This window comes from Leptodactylus fuscus, chromosome 6 (assembly GCF_031893055.1).
Source record: "Leptodactylus fuscus isolate aLepFus1 chromosome 6, aLepFus1.hap2, whole genome shotgun sequence".
In the NCBI taxonomy this organism is placed as follows: Eukaryota; Metazoa; Chordata; class Amphibia; order Anura; family Leptodactylidae; genus Leptodactylus; species Leptodactylus fuscus.
The window spans coordinates 127,851,668-127,867,345 of NC_134270.1; positions in this window are offsets into that span (position 1 = coordinate 127,851,668).

Genomic DNA, 15,678 nt, shown 5'->3' on the forward strand with positions numbered 1-15,678 from the left:
GGAACGCCTCCCAGTACTTGTCTATGGATGAGCACTATCAGGAGTACTCACCTCTCTCACAGTACAGCGCAATAGACGCTGCTGTAAGGAATGGCGTTCCTGACTGACTGTCAGTAATGCCCTTCTGACAGTGAAGAGCTACAGTATCGGCACCAATAGCTCTTCACCGGGGCACAGAACATGAAAGCCGAATTCAGCAGACTGTCGGTTTTCTAGCGGTGTATTAAACCGCATGTGCTCCAGTTGGTGAAAGGTCCTCTTTAAGCCAACAAACAAGTAGTGCAATGTTAGACTAGAGAGTCTAACAATACACTGGATTTATCATACAGAATCAGATAAATCTGGCACAATTTAGGACTATTTAGTCTAATGTGCATTGTGTAAAACACAGACACTAATAGTAATTCTGACCCTGTATGTGGCCTTAGCCTAATATAGAAGCTTAGTCAGAGTGTGATGATACTGGTAGCTGGTACTCAGTGTGCAGGATAACCTCTAAGGCTACGTTCACATATGGCACTGGAGACTCTATTACAGTCTACACTGAAAATCGGACACCTGATGGACGCCATTGTAATCAATTGGGTCTGGGGGCTCCGTGTGTTACTGCTGTTTCAGTGGTCCACCTCGTTGTTGTTCGGGTCCCTTGACAATGGCACTAGTGTGAACCTGGTGTAACAGAGCTCTTACAATTCATTACATTAAGCCTATGTTCACCCTTGCAGCCATCTTTCCAAATTGCTTACATTGCAAATACCATACAGTTTTGTAGCTATGACACCTATGAAGCCCCATGTGTTTCTAAGGTTACAGACTGCAAACTCTGTTTAGTGTGGTTCTGCTCTAACCCTCCTTTCCATCTGCCCCTACAATATATTTGTTTGCAGTCAACAACCATAAGTTACATGAATTCGAGGAATAAAAATGGTTGCAAAAGTGAGCATAACTTTTAACTATACTGAAGACTGAAGATCATTCATCATGCTTATTACTTGATACATACGCTCGCCTAGGCAGTGTCCTGGATACATAAGGTAAACCATATGATCTGTCTGCGATATCATAGTCATGGACATCAAATATGCCATTGATAGGCTGTACACACCACTGAGGATCAATGTATTGTGGCTCTGGTGAGGAAGGAAAAAAATAGTGACACTAAATGGGCCTAGAAATTATCATCTCACTGAATCCTAAAGGAGCTAAAAGCAACGAGCCTGGACAGGCCATTGTGAGATATACAGATGTGCTGACAACACCACTTACTAGTGACAGCATTAATTCCCACAGCTGGGACACACTGCCTATTCTCCGGGACAACCATCAGAGGTGAGCCGGACAGAAATAGAAGGTTGAAAATGAGAACTCATTCTAGGATGCAATGGAAAGCGAAGGGCAAGATTCACAAATTCAAAGCAAAAACAGCAAGATGGTGAGCAGACCAGGGCTGTAAATGGGAGTGACATGTATTACAGTCTGGATCCACAAAAGCTTTATCAATGAATATTATATTTGATCTTCAAAGTAGGAAAACATTATTTGTACAAGTCAATGAGCAAACACTATCTTGGAAGTTATTACTCTGCTAGTTATTCTTTGATTTAAATTATATATATATATATATACTATATATATATATATATATATATATATATATATATATATATATATATTACATTAATATACATAGTGAACAATATACAGAATGACAAACAAATGGGGCACACTTACAAATAGTATTTTAGTAGTTAAATTGCAGCTTTTATTCTTTGCAGATCAGTGGTGTCATATACCGCTTGAAAGTTTACAGTGCGCTGAATTCAGAACACTGTCAGCTTTGCCAGTATGAGTCTGGGTACAGGAGATATCACTGATGTAAGTTTTGGCACTGATATCCCTCCACTGTCAGAAGGGCGGGCCTTACAGTCTGGCATAACCACTAGGCTGTGAGGAAACCCCCACTGACTGTACTCTTCTATAACCTGGTACTGTCAGAGGGGTGTTCCTCACACACTGAGCAGTAAGGTATGCCCTTCTGACAGTGGCAGGATATCGATGCCCAAACTTAGGCTAGACAGGCTAACACTAAGACCACACATTGTGGAAATACACTGTTTATGGCTCAATTTTTCAGTACCATAAAAAAGAAAGAAATTTTGTTAGCTCTTATCCACACATTGCAGAAGAAAGTGTTGCATGTTAATTTTACCTGTGTAAATGCAGAATACTATGCAGAGAAGATCTGGGATTCATCTGACACAATGCACATGTACCGAAGTCCTGAAAAATATAACTGCACTTACCAGAGGTTACAGGGCCTGGCAGCTGTCGTACATACGGGTTTGGGACCCTAAAATGCAGTTGAATAACAACATTCTGGCACAAACCAGTGGACAGGTTTCCTTTAAGCCTTTGCTTGCATCATATCTGTAGTGTATACATAATGAGCATGCGCAGAAAATAGCCCATTCATATACAGCGATTTGTAATAGTAGATAGAAATGTATTCAGGTGTGCATGCCACATTATTTCATAGGAAACCAAATTCAACTATATTTTTCAATATAGTAAAAAAAAAAATGTTTTGTGATCCATACCAGCTAGGCGGCACATATACAAAGGCAATTTTCCGATGCCTGTGCCAAACATATACACCAAAGACAGTTGTTTCTATTCTACTAGTACCCAGAAAGATAAAGAACACTAGCTGCTGTGTAAGGGGGTATTCACACGATGTAACGCGGCGTTGATTCTGACACGTAAACTCGTGTCAGAATCAGCGCTGCAAAACAGAATCCCATTGACTTCAATGGGTTCCATTTAGCGCGCGTAACACATTGAAATCAATGGGAGGCTTTTTAACGCTGCGTTACATCGTGTGAATGCCCCTTAAGGCCTGCTTCACACATACCTTTTGTACACTAATAAACACGTGAAGTTTTTTTGGGTTTTTTTTAACTGTGATATTTATTAAATTTTTTCAAGAAGGTTTACAACAAAGAGAAAAAATATGCATGTAAAACGGCAACAATACAAAGATAATCTGAAATCAACTACGGCCACTGAGACCACACCAAAAAATCAACAGGATACAAAGAAAAAAAACAGACAAAGACACAGAGGAACAGGTGGAGGGGGGGAGGGGGGGGGGATCAGGTTGTACAGGCAAGTATGAAGAAAGAAACAACAAATCAAAAACCATGAGTTAAACAGTAAGCATCCCAGGACGACTATATGGAATTGAAGCTCTCCACCATGTGGTTCAGAGTAGCCATTATATATTCAAGGGTGCATACGTCCTTAAGACGACCCAGTAATTCGGACCTAGTAGGTGGGAGGACATCCTTCCAGTGGCAGGCAATAAGCATCTTAGCCGCAGTGCACAAGTACAAAAACAATCGGGAGGTCTTCTTTCCCAATTGTCTGAGAGGGAGATTAAGCAAATAGACCATGAGATCTAATGGGACACTATGGACAAAAAGACTAGCCGTCATTAGCTGCACCTCCTCCCAAAAAGGATGGAGGAGAGGACAGTCCCAAAACAGATGATAAACCGAGCCCAATGAGGACTGACAGCGCCAACAAAAAGGGGATATGCAGGGGCGTAACTACCATAGAGGCAGCGGAGGCGGCTGCCACAGGGCCCGGGCCATTAGGGGGCCCGGTGACAGCCGCTACCGCTGCGTTTTTTTTTGTTGTTTTTTTTTTATTGGCCGTTACGGGCCCTATTTACTTGCCGATCCTGGATTGGCAAGTGACACCGCGGGCCCCACAAATACTATCATTATACTAGGGGGTCTTTTCAGACCCCCAATTATAATGATCAGCGGACCAGGAGAGGTAAGGGAACGTAACAAACACAGTTACTTCCCTCTCCACGATCCTGCCAGGCCTCCTTCATACTTGTCTGACGTCTCTGACGTCACATGAACCCGGCCTGCTTCCCGGGTCATGTGACATCCAACGTCATTAAAGAAGGACAAGAGCGGCGGCCGACAGCATAGGAGCCGGGGGACAGGTAAGCAACTGTTTTTTTTCATGAAAAGACCCCAGAGTATAATAATTGTTTATGGGTGTCCACAGTGGGACATAATACTGTGTTCAGGGGCCACTATGGGGAATAATACTGTGTGCAGGAGCCACTATGGGGGATAATACTGTGTGCAGGGACCACTATGGGGCATAATACTGTGTGCAGGGGCCACTATGGGGGATAATACTGTGTGCAGGGGACACTATGGGGGATAATACTGTGTGCAGGGACCACTATGGGGCATAATACTGTGTGCAGGGGCCACTATGGGGGATAATACTGTGTGCAGGGGACACTATGGGGGATAATACTGTGTGTAGGGACCACTATGGGGCATAATACTGTGTGCAGGGACCACTATGGGGGATAATACTGTGTGCAGGGGACACTATGGGGGATAATACTGTGTGCAGGGGACACTATGGGGGATAATACTGTGTGCAGGGACCACTATGGGGCATAATACTGTGTGCAGGGACCACTATGGGGATAATACTGTGTGCAGGGACCACTATGGGGGATAATACTGTGTGCAGGGGCCACTATGGGGGGATAATACTGTGTGCAGGGACCACTATGGGGGATAATACTGTGTGCAGGGCTTACTAAGGGACATAATAGAGTGCGGAGGAGGGGGTCGGTCGAGGTCTTCGATGTCGGTGTCGGTTGGGGGGGGCCCATGTCAAAAGTTCGCCACGGGGCCCCGCCATTCCTAGTTATGCCACTGGGGATATGGTAGGATTAAGTTTATGCAACAAGGTAGGAGTGTGATGCCAATACATGAGAATTTTATATTGGGTTTCTCGGTAAGTGACACAAGAGGATGACTTAGCAGCCCGGGACCAGATAATCTGCCAAGTATCTGGCGAGATCTGTCGCCCAAGAGACTCTTCCCACCTAGACATGTACTTATGCAGCAAAGAGGTGGACAACTCCGACAGAGAATGAAGTCTGTAGATGGCAGAAATGAGACCCCTAGTAGAAGTACCCGCTCTACACAATTTCTCAAACTCCGTGTGCAAGTGTGTGTGGGGTAAACCCCTGAGGAACCCAACTGTGCAGTGACAAAATGTGCTATCTGTCGGTAGTTTAGCCACTCTGTGGCTGGCATATCCAGTGTCAAAGTGAAATATTCAAACGATCTGAGCTCCAACGTCAAGGGGTCAACCAAATCAGCGATATGGAATAGCCCCTGCACACCCTACTGGCATACCATAGCAGAGGAGAGACCCCCCGGAAGGAGGGGATTTTACAGAAACGAAATAATTGAGGATGAGGGGGAGGCTGAGAAGCGTTTAGAACATGCATTCCAGATTGCTCTGGTGAACTGAATAGGACCCAGAAGCAGAGTGGCAAGTGAGGGGGAGAGCAAGACCAAAGGAGTGCATCAGGATGGACAGCAGCAATCCAAAGCTTCTCCACCTCAACCCACTTGGTGTATGCCTGCGAGGCCGCCCAAAACCGGATAACCCGAAGATGGGCTGCCCAGTAATAAAATAGCAAATGTGAGACGGCCAGTCCACCCTCTCCCTTGCCAGCAAGCATCACAGATCTGGGGATGTGGTGACGTTTAGAATTCCAAATAAAACAAAACACACTTTTCTGGAGAGACCGCAACTCGCCTCTAGGCACTGCAACAGGAAGGGTCTCAAAATAATAAAGGAGCTTGGGGAGAAGGGACATCTTTACTGCTGAGATTCTCCTCATAAGGGAAATATGAAGACGGCGCCACCTATCTAGCATCGAGCGAAGGTCACCAAATAGACGCGGGTAATTAGCAGAGCATAAACCAGCATAGTCATATGAAGTCATAATTACCCTTGAGTAGTTGCAGGGAGGTGGCAGGGATATTAATAGGGAGAGCTTCGGTTTTAGTAGGATTCACTTTGTAACCAGAAAGACCCCCAAACTCCGTTAGAGTAGGCAATAAGTTTGGGAGGGTAGTGTGAAGGGAAGTCAGGGTAAGAAGAACATCGTTCGCAAACAAGGAGATCTTAAATTCCCTATCACGCTCCCTGACTCCAGCAATGTCTGGATTCAACCTAATTCTAGCTGCTAACGGTTCTATACAGAGTGCAAAAATTAAGGGGGAAAGGGGGAAACCCTGCCGAGTCTCATTCCGCATTTGGAAGCTTAACATCAACGGAAGGAACTGAGTATACGGAATGGATTGCAGTCAGGAATGCTCCAGAAAGACCAAACCATTTAAGAGTGGCAAACATAAAGGACCAATCTAGTCGGTCAAATGCCTTTTCTGCATCAAGACTCAGCACCAGGGTAGCAATAGACAAGCGGTTAGCCACGTCAATCAAGTCTACAGCCCTTCTGGTATTGTCTCCACCTTGCCTACGGGGGACGAAACCTACCTGGTCCTTATGAATGAGTGAGGGCAGCCAGCCGCTAAGCCTACTGGCTAAGATCTTGGTAAATAGTTTAAGATCAGTATTATGCAAGGCGATTGGTCAATAATTGGAGCACTCCTGAAGGTCCTTGCCTGGTTTACGGACTAAAGATAAATGAGATGAAGCATGGTGGGAGGGATCGGGGCACCCTCCAAAAAGCCATTAAACAGGGTACACAAATGGGTACAAGCTCTTCCCGGAAAATCTTATAATACAGGTAGGTAAAGCCATCAGGGCCAGGAGCCTTACCACTGGGCAAACCATTCAGTATATCAGTGACCTCCTTAGCAGAGACCTGAGCATTAAGGGTCACCAAAGCCGAGGCTGGCAGTTTGGGGAGATCACAGTTTGCCAAATAACCTCCAAGTCACGAGATCTCTGTTCAGGATTCCGAGACTCAGGGGGATGGAGGTTATACATCTTAGTATAGAAATCCCCAAAAAGAGAGGCGATTTCATCCGGATGGTGGCGAGGAACCCCCCACGGTCATGTATCGCATGGGGGTAGGACAAAGCCTGGTGTTCCTGCAAAACCTTAGCTAGTAATGTGTGTGCCTTATTACCAAGTTCGTAATACCTTTGTCGACTTTAAGAGGCGTTGAGTGGCTTCAGAGAGAACTTCCCTCAGTGTAGCCCGAGCAACAACCAATTGATGAAGCAAAGTAACGGAGGGATGGGCTGCTAGGCTTTCAACTAAAGATTTTATCCGAGCACGCAAGGTCACCTCTCTAGTCAGCCTGTCCATTTTCATACGGGTAGCTAGGGCGATGCAATGTCCCCTCATCACAGCCTTATGGGCTTCCCAGAGAACAGAGTGTGATGGGACCAAACCTGCATTAGTAGTAAAATAATCTGAGAGATGCTAGCGAAGAGCTTCATGGGAAGGAAGAGAGTGCAATAGAGATTCATGAAGACGCCAATGACATCTCCTAAAAGGGGGAGGGGTAGGGAGCAGAGAAACTGAGACAGAACCATGGTCAGAACAGGAAGTGGGCCCTATATCAGTGTTTGACAAAAGATGAAGTGTCAGCTTACTACCAAAGAAGTAATCTATCCGGGTATGTGTTTTATGAGGGTAGGAGTAGAAGGTATAAGAACGAGCAGTGGGGTTATCGACCCTCCAGAGGTCATAAAGAGCCGCAGATCAAACGAGACGTCGGAACTCTCGGACTAAGCGCAACTGAGAAGTGGTTAAAGGAGCATCAGCAAGAGACAAACGGTCTACTCGCTCGGAAAAAATCATATTGAAATCACCTCCCAAAAGGAACCCTGCACCCGAGAAGCCCCGAAGTCGCCACAGGACCTGTTGAAGGAAAGGAATCTGTGCAGTGTTAGGAGCATAAATGTTACAGAGGACAATTGGGCATCCATGGAGCTGACCTTCTAATATAACAAAGTGCCCATGGGGATCTAGGTGAGAAGCCATAATAGAGATAGGGCACGATCTGGACAACAGTATAGCCACCCCACCTTTCCTCCGACTATCAAACACAGAATAAGCTGCGGGGTAGTAGTGGCGAGCAAAATTAAACGAGCCTGTCTGGTCGAAGTGGGTCTCCTGTAGAAGGCCACATCCGCCCGGAGGGACCGAAGCTCACGAAGAACCATGCGGCGTTTGACATTGGAGCCCAGACCCTTCACATTCAAAGTGACACAATTAACCATTAAAAAGCAATAAAAAAAAGACAGCAAATAATATGCAAGAAAAAGCACAGAGGGATCTCACCCAACGCAGGGCCACTAGAGCAAGAATCCACAGATGGGGATCGGAGAAGCACAGCATAAACTGCCAAAGTAGACGACCTAGGATACTACACCTGTAAAAACAGAAACAAAAGGAAAACACAAAAAGGAAGAAGACCAACAAGGGAACACAAGACAAATAAAGAATACAAAAAACATGAAATATAAACATGTCGATTAGGGCTAATTCCCCCAACCAGGGCCAAAAAGTGTCCTAAACGGGTGCAATCCAGTGCACCCTACGAGGCCCGACTAAAGCCTCGCAGCTAGGCCAAGCCCTATAAGAGGGAATGGGAGGAGCGAACAATACACCGTCAAGAGACCAAACAAGGAGAGAAAGAGGGCCAGAATTCTCGCAAGAAGAGGGGGGGGGGGGGTGCGGAAGAAGAAAAGGGACAAGAGATGGAAAACTCATACCCCGATCCACCCGCCAGGCAAATTACAGCTAATGGAAGGCAAAATACAGGACCAACCAAAATGAGTACATATGCAAGAAAAGCAATATAGGCAACCTATAGGGAGAAAACTAAAAGTCACACATCTCAGGGAGGCAATGCAGTCCCCAGCTGGGTTCTGGATACAGAGCGTTGTTGTGGAGACTGGCGAGAATGACGCCTAGGAGGGACCATAGTCCAAACTGGCAGAGGAGGCGGTGGTGGGACCACCAGCTCCCAATTAGGCAAGTCCGGAGGAGTCAAGTCCAATGACTCGCAAAATTGAGCCAGATGAGCGTGGACACGAAGGGTAGCAGAGCGTCCATTTCTCTACATGTGAAGTTTTAATGGCACTTTTATTTTTATTTTATTTAAGTTCTGGCATTTTTGCATTTGGGATATTTTGTAGCTGAATCTTGAAGAGGAACCTATGGAGAAAAACCCCAGAAAAATGCAAACCTAGAGCATGTTGCATATTAATAAACCCACATTCAGGCAACTAAGTTTCACCTGTGAAACTTGTTCCATATGTTTGCCGAATTTACCGTCCTGAACAGTATACCGGGAGCAGGACTCCTAGCAGTATAGTTGTCTATGATACTAGGAGAGTGATTGCAACAATGGCAATAATCAAAACACCATGGAGGGAATTTATTAAGACTGATGATTCTTATACCAGTCTTAATTCATTTCCTAACAGGCATCTTCCCCATTTTTGGCCACTTTCTAGGCACAAGAGGAAGAATCATAGTGGATTCCTGAAGTGTATACAGAGAGCTTGTTGTGCCTAGTGTATAGAGCAAATTGAAATATAGGAATGGTAATAAACCATCTGTGCCTTCTTTATTGTCAGTTATATGCCTGTCAAGCAATTAGCCAAGTAGTCGGCCAGCAGATAAGTAATGTATGATCATATCACCCTCCCATGCAATTCTAAAGCTGTCTATAGACATTCAACAACTATTAGACAAACCCTTGCGTGGCCACCAGCTATTCCTTCTGACCTCCCCATAAACATGCAACTCCTATACACTCATTTCAGATGAGCATGTATGACTTCTAAATAAGGAGAGAAGAGCAAGCCTACATTAAGAGAAACATGGTAGAAAATCGACATGAAAAATGTGTTTTCCATGCAAGGAGCACCCATTTACATGGATTCTTCATACATTTCAATATATTGAGGGATCCTTGAAAAAGGACAAAAATAGAACATGACCTATTTTCGACGGTCCATTAAAATGGATTGTCAAGAAATCTGTCTTCTGAATATCCCCATTCACATACAGTGAATGTAATGTTGTGTGATAGTCATTAAAAAATGTTCTGTGACTGTGCCATATCTGCCTGGGGAACAAAAGATTGGGCATGCTAAAATTAAACACGTCTGCTCCTTTTTCCCCCTGGCATATGGCAAATGAACATCTGTTTTAGGCCTGGTTCACATCTGCGTTCAGTATACCGTTCGGGAAATCTGCTTGTGGACCCCCGAATGGAATACCGAACACATTAAAAAGCGGTTAGCTTACTCCTGTTTTCCCCTTCCCCTGTATTTGAAAATCTTTAATAAACATTGCTTAAACATAAAAAGTGGTTAGCTAAGAAACCACATGGACCCCATAGACTATAATGATTTGTGCGGACACCGTGCAGAAATCAAACAGACCCCATTATAGTCTATGGGGTCCGTGTGGTTTCTTAGATAACTGCCTTTTAATGCAATCGGAATTTAGTTCGGGGGATCTCCAAGTGGACTCCCTGAATGGAATACCAAATACAGATGTGAACCGGGCCTAACTAATATCATATACAAGATAGTGGACCAATCCTGCCAAGATCCATGAGTGTGATGACATTAGTGTAACGTGTATGGACACCTTAGGGTAAGTTCACAAGTGAGTTTTTTGGACCGGAATTTGGTGCGAAGGCTGCCTTAGATTCCGGTCCAAAAAACGGCTAGCCGCAACTGGATGCCGGTGCAGTCGCGGCATTCTGCTCCGAATTAGGCACAAATGAATGGGCCTAGTTGGAAGGGAGGTGTCGCAAGGCGGACATCCGCAGCTGAATCAGCCGTGGAATCCGCCTGAAGAAAGGTCATGTTGATTCTTTTTTCTGTAAGCAGGAACAAACCGCTCGCAGAAAAAGGAAATGACCGGCTCCCATTGATTTCAATGGGAAGTGGTTTTTTTTAGCCAGATTCTGACGCGGATTCCATGTCAAAATCCGGTCCAATAAACTCACATGTGAACTTACCCTTGGTTAAAGCCCCATGTTGTGCAAAAGCTGCTTTTTTTGTTGCAGATTTTGCTGTGTTTTTTTTTTGAGCCAAAACCAAAAGTGGCTACAAAACAAATGAGCCAAATCGCGGCAAAAATTGCAACAAAAAAAAAAAAGGCTTTCGTCAGCCTAAGGCATTGTAAACATGATATGCTTGCCTTGATGTTCTTCAGAATCATGGCTGCTATATATTAAGGCTATGTAGACAATGCAATTTGGTTGGAAAAATAACTGAGGTTCCCCCATTGTTCCAAATGAAGCTTGAATTAACCCATGCAATTGCTGCAGAAAAAAAAAAAAATCAGATGTGCGTAACTGATTTTCAGTTGCAGAAATTACTGCCATGTGTGAATATATCCTAAATGATACAAAGCAGGGCATACAACATGTCTCAGTGTTACCATTACATTACATTGAATTTAGCTTTCTCTTTGACATGGTAGAAGAGTGTCAGCAGGGAAGGGACAGCTCTTTAAGTATGCAGTCTGAGACGGTCACCCCTTACAGAAGAATTAGGAAAAGCGCAGAAACACATTACAAAGAAGCAATTAAAATCTCACTGCCGTTGTCTGACTTAGTGATTTCTTTATTAAGCTGATAATGAATAAAGAGACTAGGCTAATAAAAACATGGCAACAATCCCCAGTTTGCCTCCGGCAGAAGAGTGATGAGGTATTATTACCATGCACATTGTGAATATTTGCTTTTATTTAAATATAATACTCTGATGTTTCCAATGGACATTTGGTTTTGTTGACGACTGATATTAACAAATGTCTTTTCCCAATTATAGCATACTAATACTGGGACAATGATGCAATCACATTTAGGTAATCTTGCATCATTGAGTCTTATTAAGTCATTCTTTTATTTATTTTTTTAATGTCTTTTGATAAATTTAGACTCTCAGTGTTCACATTAGTGCAGACATCACGTGTGCAGGCCACGCCTAGTAAATGGGTTAAATCCCTCCCTCTTCTTTCTAGATGCTTACTAAAGTTGTCCAGTAGAGGCCGCCACTAAACATGAATCCTATCCTATCCTACTAATATTATAAATGTGAAAGTTTGTATGTTTGTATGTTTGTGTGTTTGCGTTTGTTCCTCAATCACGCAAAAACAGCTGAACGGATTTGAATGAAATTTCAGCAATTTGCTAAATTTAGGCGGATCATACACACCAACAACCCACAGACAATGTCGCGGGCAGAGACTAGTACACCATAACATTAAAACCTTTGGCATAATATTGTGTTAGTCCTGCTCATGAAAAAAGCTCCATACTGTTGAGGCCTGGACTTTACAAGACTTCTGAAGGTGACCTGATGTATCCGGTATGTCAGCAGCAGATCTAATCCTGTGAGATGGTTCCTCTGTGGATTGGACTTATTCTTCTAGCACGTCCCCACACATGCTCAATTGAATTGATATCTTAAAAAGTTGAAGGGTAAGACAACACCTCGAACTCTTTGTCACATTGTTCAAGCCATTCCTGAACAATTTTTGCAGTTTGGCTGGGCATATTATCCTGCTTAAAATGGCCAAGGCACTTAGAGAATACTGCTGCCTTAAAGGGGTGTCCTTGATCTGCATTAAAATCTAAGTAGTTTGGAAGTATCAAATTAACATCCACATGAATGACAGGAAGCTGGGTTTGCCAGAAGTACATTGTCCAGGCCATCAGACTGCCAGCTTGCCTTATTCCTATAGTGAATCTTGGTGATACCTCTCATACAGGTAAGCAATGTACATTCAGCTGGCTATCCAGAAGATGCAAAAGAAAACATTACATTGCTCCCGGGTTCAGCTCTGTCGCTCACTGCAGTCATTGTAGTCTCTGTGAATATTCTCTCTGTTAGACTGATCATGACATTACATTGCAGTCAGTTTATATGATTGAAGCTAGAAAAATTAGCAAGCATAAGGATATGATGGTCTTGGTCAAGAGCTAAATTGTGTTGGCTAGATGACTATTTTTCCAAAATAGCAGGTGTTTCAGGACATTCCCAGTATGTAGCGGTCAAACAATTGCATCAAAACGTGCCCCAAAAACTATATGTGAGAACCCATTCCTCAAGAGTATGATCCTTCTGATTTATATTTCTTTGTTTGGTCTCTAAGCACCAAATTTCAGCAATATCAGTTTAGTAAAGCTGTAGTGCTGCTTCCTTTCGTCCTCATAGTACCCAGAGATCACTTCTGAATTCAACACAATGGACTATCTATAATGTGTTTTATTTTTAGTTGCAAATGTAATTAGCATAAATAGCATTATGGGTCATTGCAAATGAGGTTAATGTTTTTCCTTTCTTAAATTTCTGTGATAGTAAGACACACAAAATATTCTACTAGGAAGTTATTTGGAGGTACCTGCTCAGAAACATATTGGACAGTAACTTATTCTGGACAAAATTTGTCAATATGTCAAAACAGGTATGTAAAATGTGAATATTATGGATTGGTCATTGGTATGAAAAATCAATTTGGGGCTGGATAATCCCCTTAAAGGAGCTTATTGTGGCATAAAGCCTGGCACATACAAAGTATTAGCAGTTCAGTGCATATTCAGTGTATACACTGGGAGATACGTCCTGTACACCAGCTGAATCATTTCATACACTCCCTATAGATAACAGATGCCAAAAGTACACCCCTCCAGCAATGGTTTAGCACGTGTATGCCAGTATGGACAGTTTTAACATCGTATATCTGATGTTTTTCTTACAGTAGTGAACAACAAAGTAAATAACTGATATTTCTGCATATGAGGCAGGGACTATTGATGACATACAGTATGTCTCCGTATCTTTCGATCAACTATGTTGGGCTTTATAGTTAGTGCGAACGCCGGTAGATTTGTTTGTTGCATGTGCTGAACCAGGCCCCATAATGTGATGACAACAGAGCCTCAGGGACATTCTTCCAGAATAATGAAAGATTTAGAGAAAATGTCACAGACAACTTTCAATATAAATTGATTCCTTTAATTCAGCAACTGATAATTCAGAAATTCTGACAGCCCTAATTGTCAACACATTAAAGCTGATTATAATACAGACGTGCATAATAATCTTAAAAACTGGGACTCATTAAGAGGATTTACTGTAGAGTGACTACACCTCTACTACACTTACCATAATGTACAGACTATATACTATATAATAAATACACCGAAATAGTCATATAGGTGGGTGAATAGTTGTGCAACACCAAGACACTTCTGGCTTGCTTGAACATTACTGGCACCATCTTGGGCATGCAAAGGGAAAAGACGCAGCATGACGGATGTTAACAAGGAAATGGCAACACCCAGGTGGTTACAAAGTAGGGCCATCTTTATAAAAAAACAGAAGTTTTGGCAATTTGGCCAAGGAGGAAAGACATAACATATGCAAGGAGTTTGTATGTTCTTCTCGTGTTTGCGTGGGTTTCCTCCGGGTACTCCGGTTTCCTCCCACACACCAAAGACATACTGATAGGGAATGTAGATTGTGAGCCCTTTTCATGGTTAGGCTGTATTCACACTGAGTAACGCTGGCATTTTTTGTGCTTATTTTTGCACATAGCGCCGCGTTAACGCCGAGTTAACGCCGCGATATTTTGCGGTGGCGTTGCCTGGCGTTAACGCGGCGTATACGCCTTACACTGCAGAACTTCCAAACAGACAGGTCTTTGTGCATTGTATCCCAGTACGCTATGTTATAGGTCCTAGTACACTATGGGTGCTAGTATGTACCCGATCTATGATGCACCACTAGACAGGGTCTATATGGGATTTGTTTAGTAAACTGTATTGGGGTTGTGACAGTGGACTAGTCTTATTGTGGGTTTTAGGTTGGGGCCCCACAGGCCAGAAACGCTGCGATTTGCACAAGGCGGAAATGCTGCTGAAAAAAATTGCTGTATTTTACAGTATCTGCAAATTGGATGGGATTCATGCGAATCCCATGCCCACTTTGTGTTTCAAACTGCAGCGCGGACACCCTGTGATTTCCAAAAGTGCGTTCGCAACATGTCAATTATATCTATGGAAACGCCGGCAGCTTTCCTGTAGATATAATGGTAACAGACAGTCCATGGAGGAAAACTCTGTGAACTTTCTGTTCAAAATGGTGTGGGAAGAACCGCGATGTGTTCCCGCCACAGTTTTTCCCGCAGTGCTTTAGTGCTGCAAATTGTCCAGTGGGGCCTTAGCTTTAGACTTTATCTCACTGATTTTGATAATGTATCGGTAACAGAGCTGGCTATGTCAGATACAAATCGTTGTTAATGCTGCCTGTACGAAATATTAAAATGTTTGTTTGTTTGCGTATCACATTGAAAGCAATATTTAAAAAAGCCTCCCATTGAGTTCAATGGATAGCGCGCATAAGACCGAACCCATTGAACTCAATGGGATTCTGTTTTACTGCGCTCACTCTGACACGTGTTTATGTGCCAGAATGAGCGGCGCATTACTCCATGTGAATGCAGCCGAAGGGCTGCCAGGACAAAAAAGCCTCTTGGCAGCATATGTTCAGTGTGCAAAGTTGCATCTGAACAAAATGACTTTTGAAAGAATTTCCATTGGACAGACAAGATATTTGGTAAGAAAACAAACAAGCACAGCCTATCAGCAAAAATACGTCGTTCTAAGGGTCCATTCACTCGGAGGAAAATGGTGATGAATTTGGTGTGGAATTTCAGCGTGGAAGAAAAAAGGCTTTTTTTCAGCGCTGAATCTGACACGGATTCCACACCAAATTCAGCGCCATTTTCCTCCGTGTGAATGCACCCTTACTGTCAAGTAAG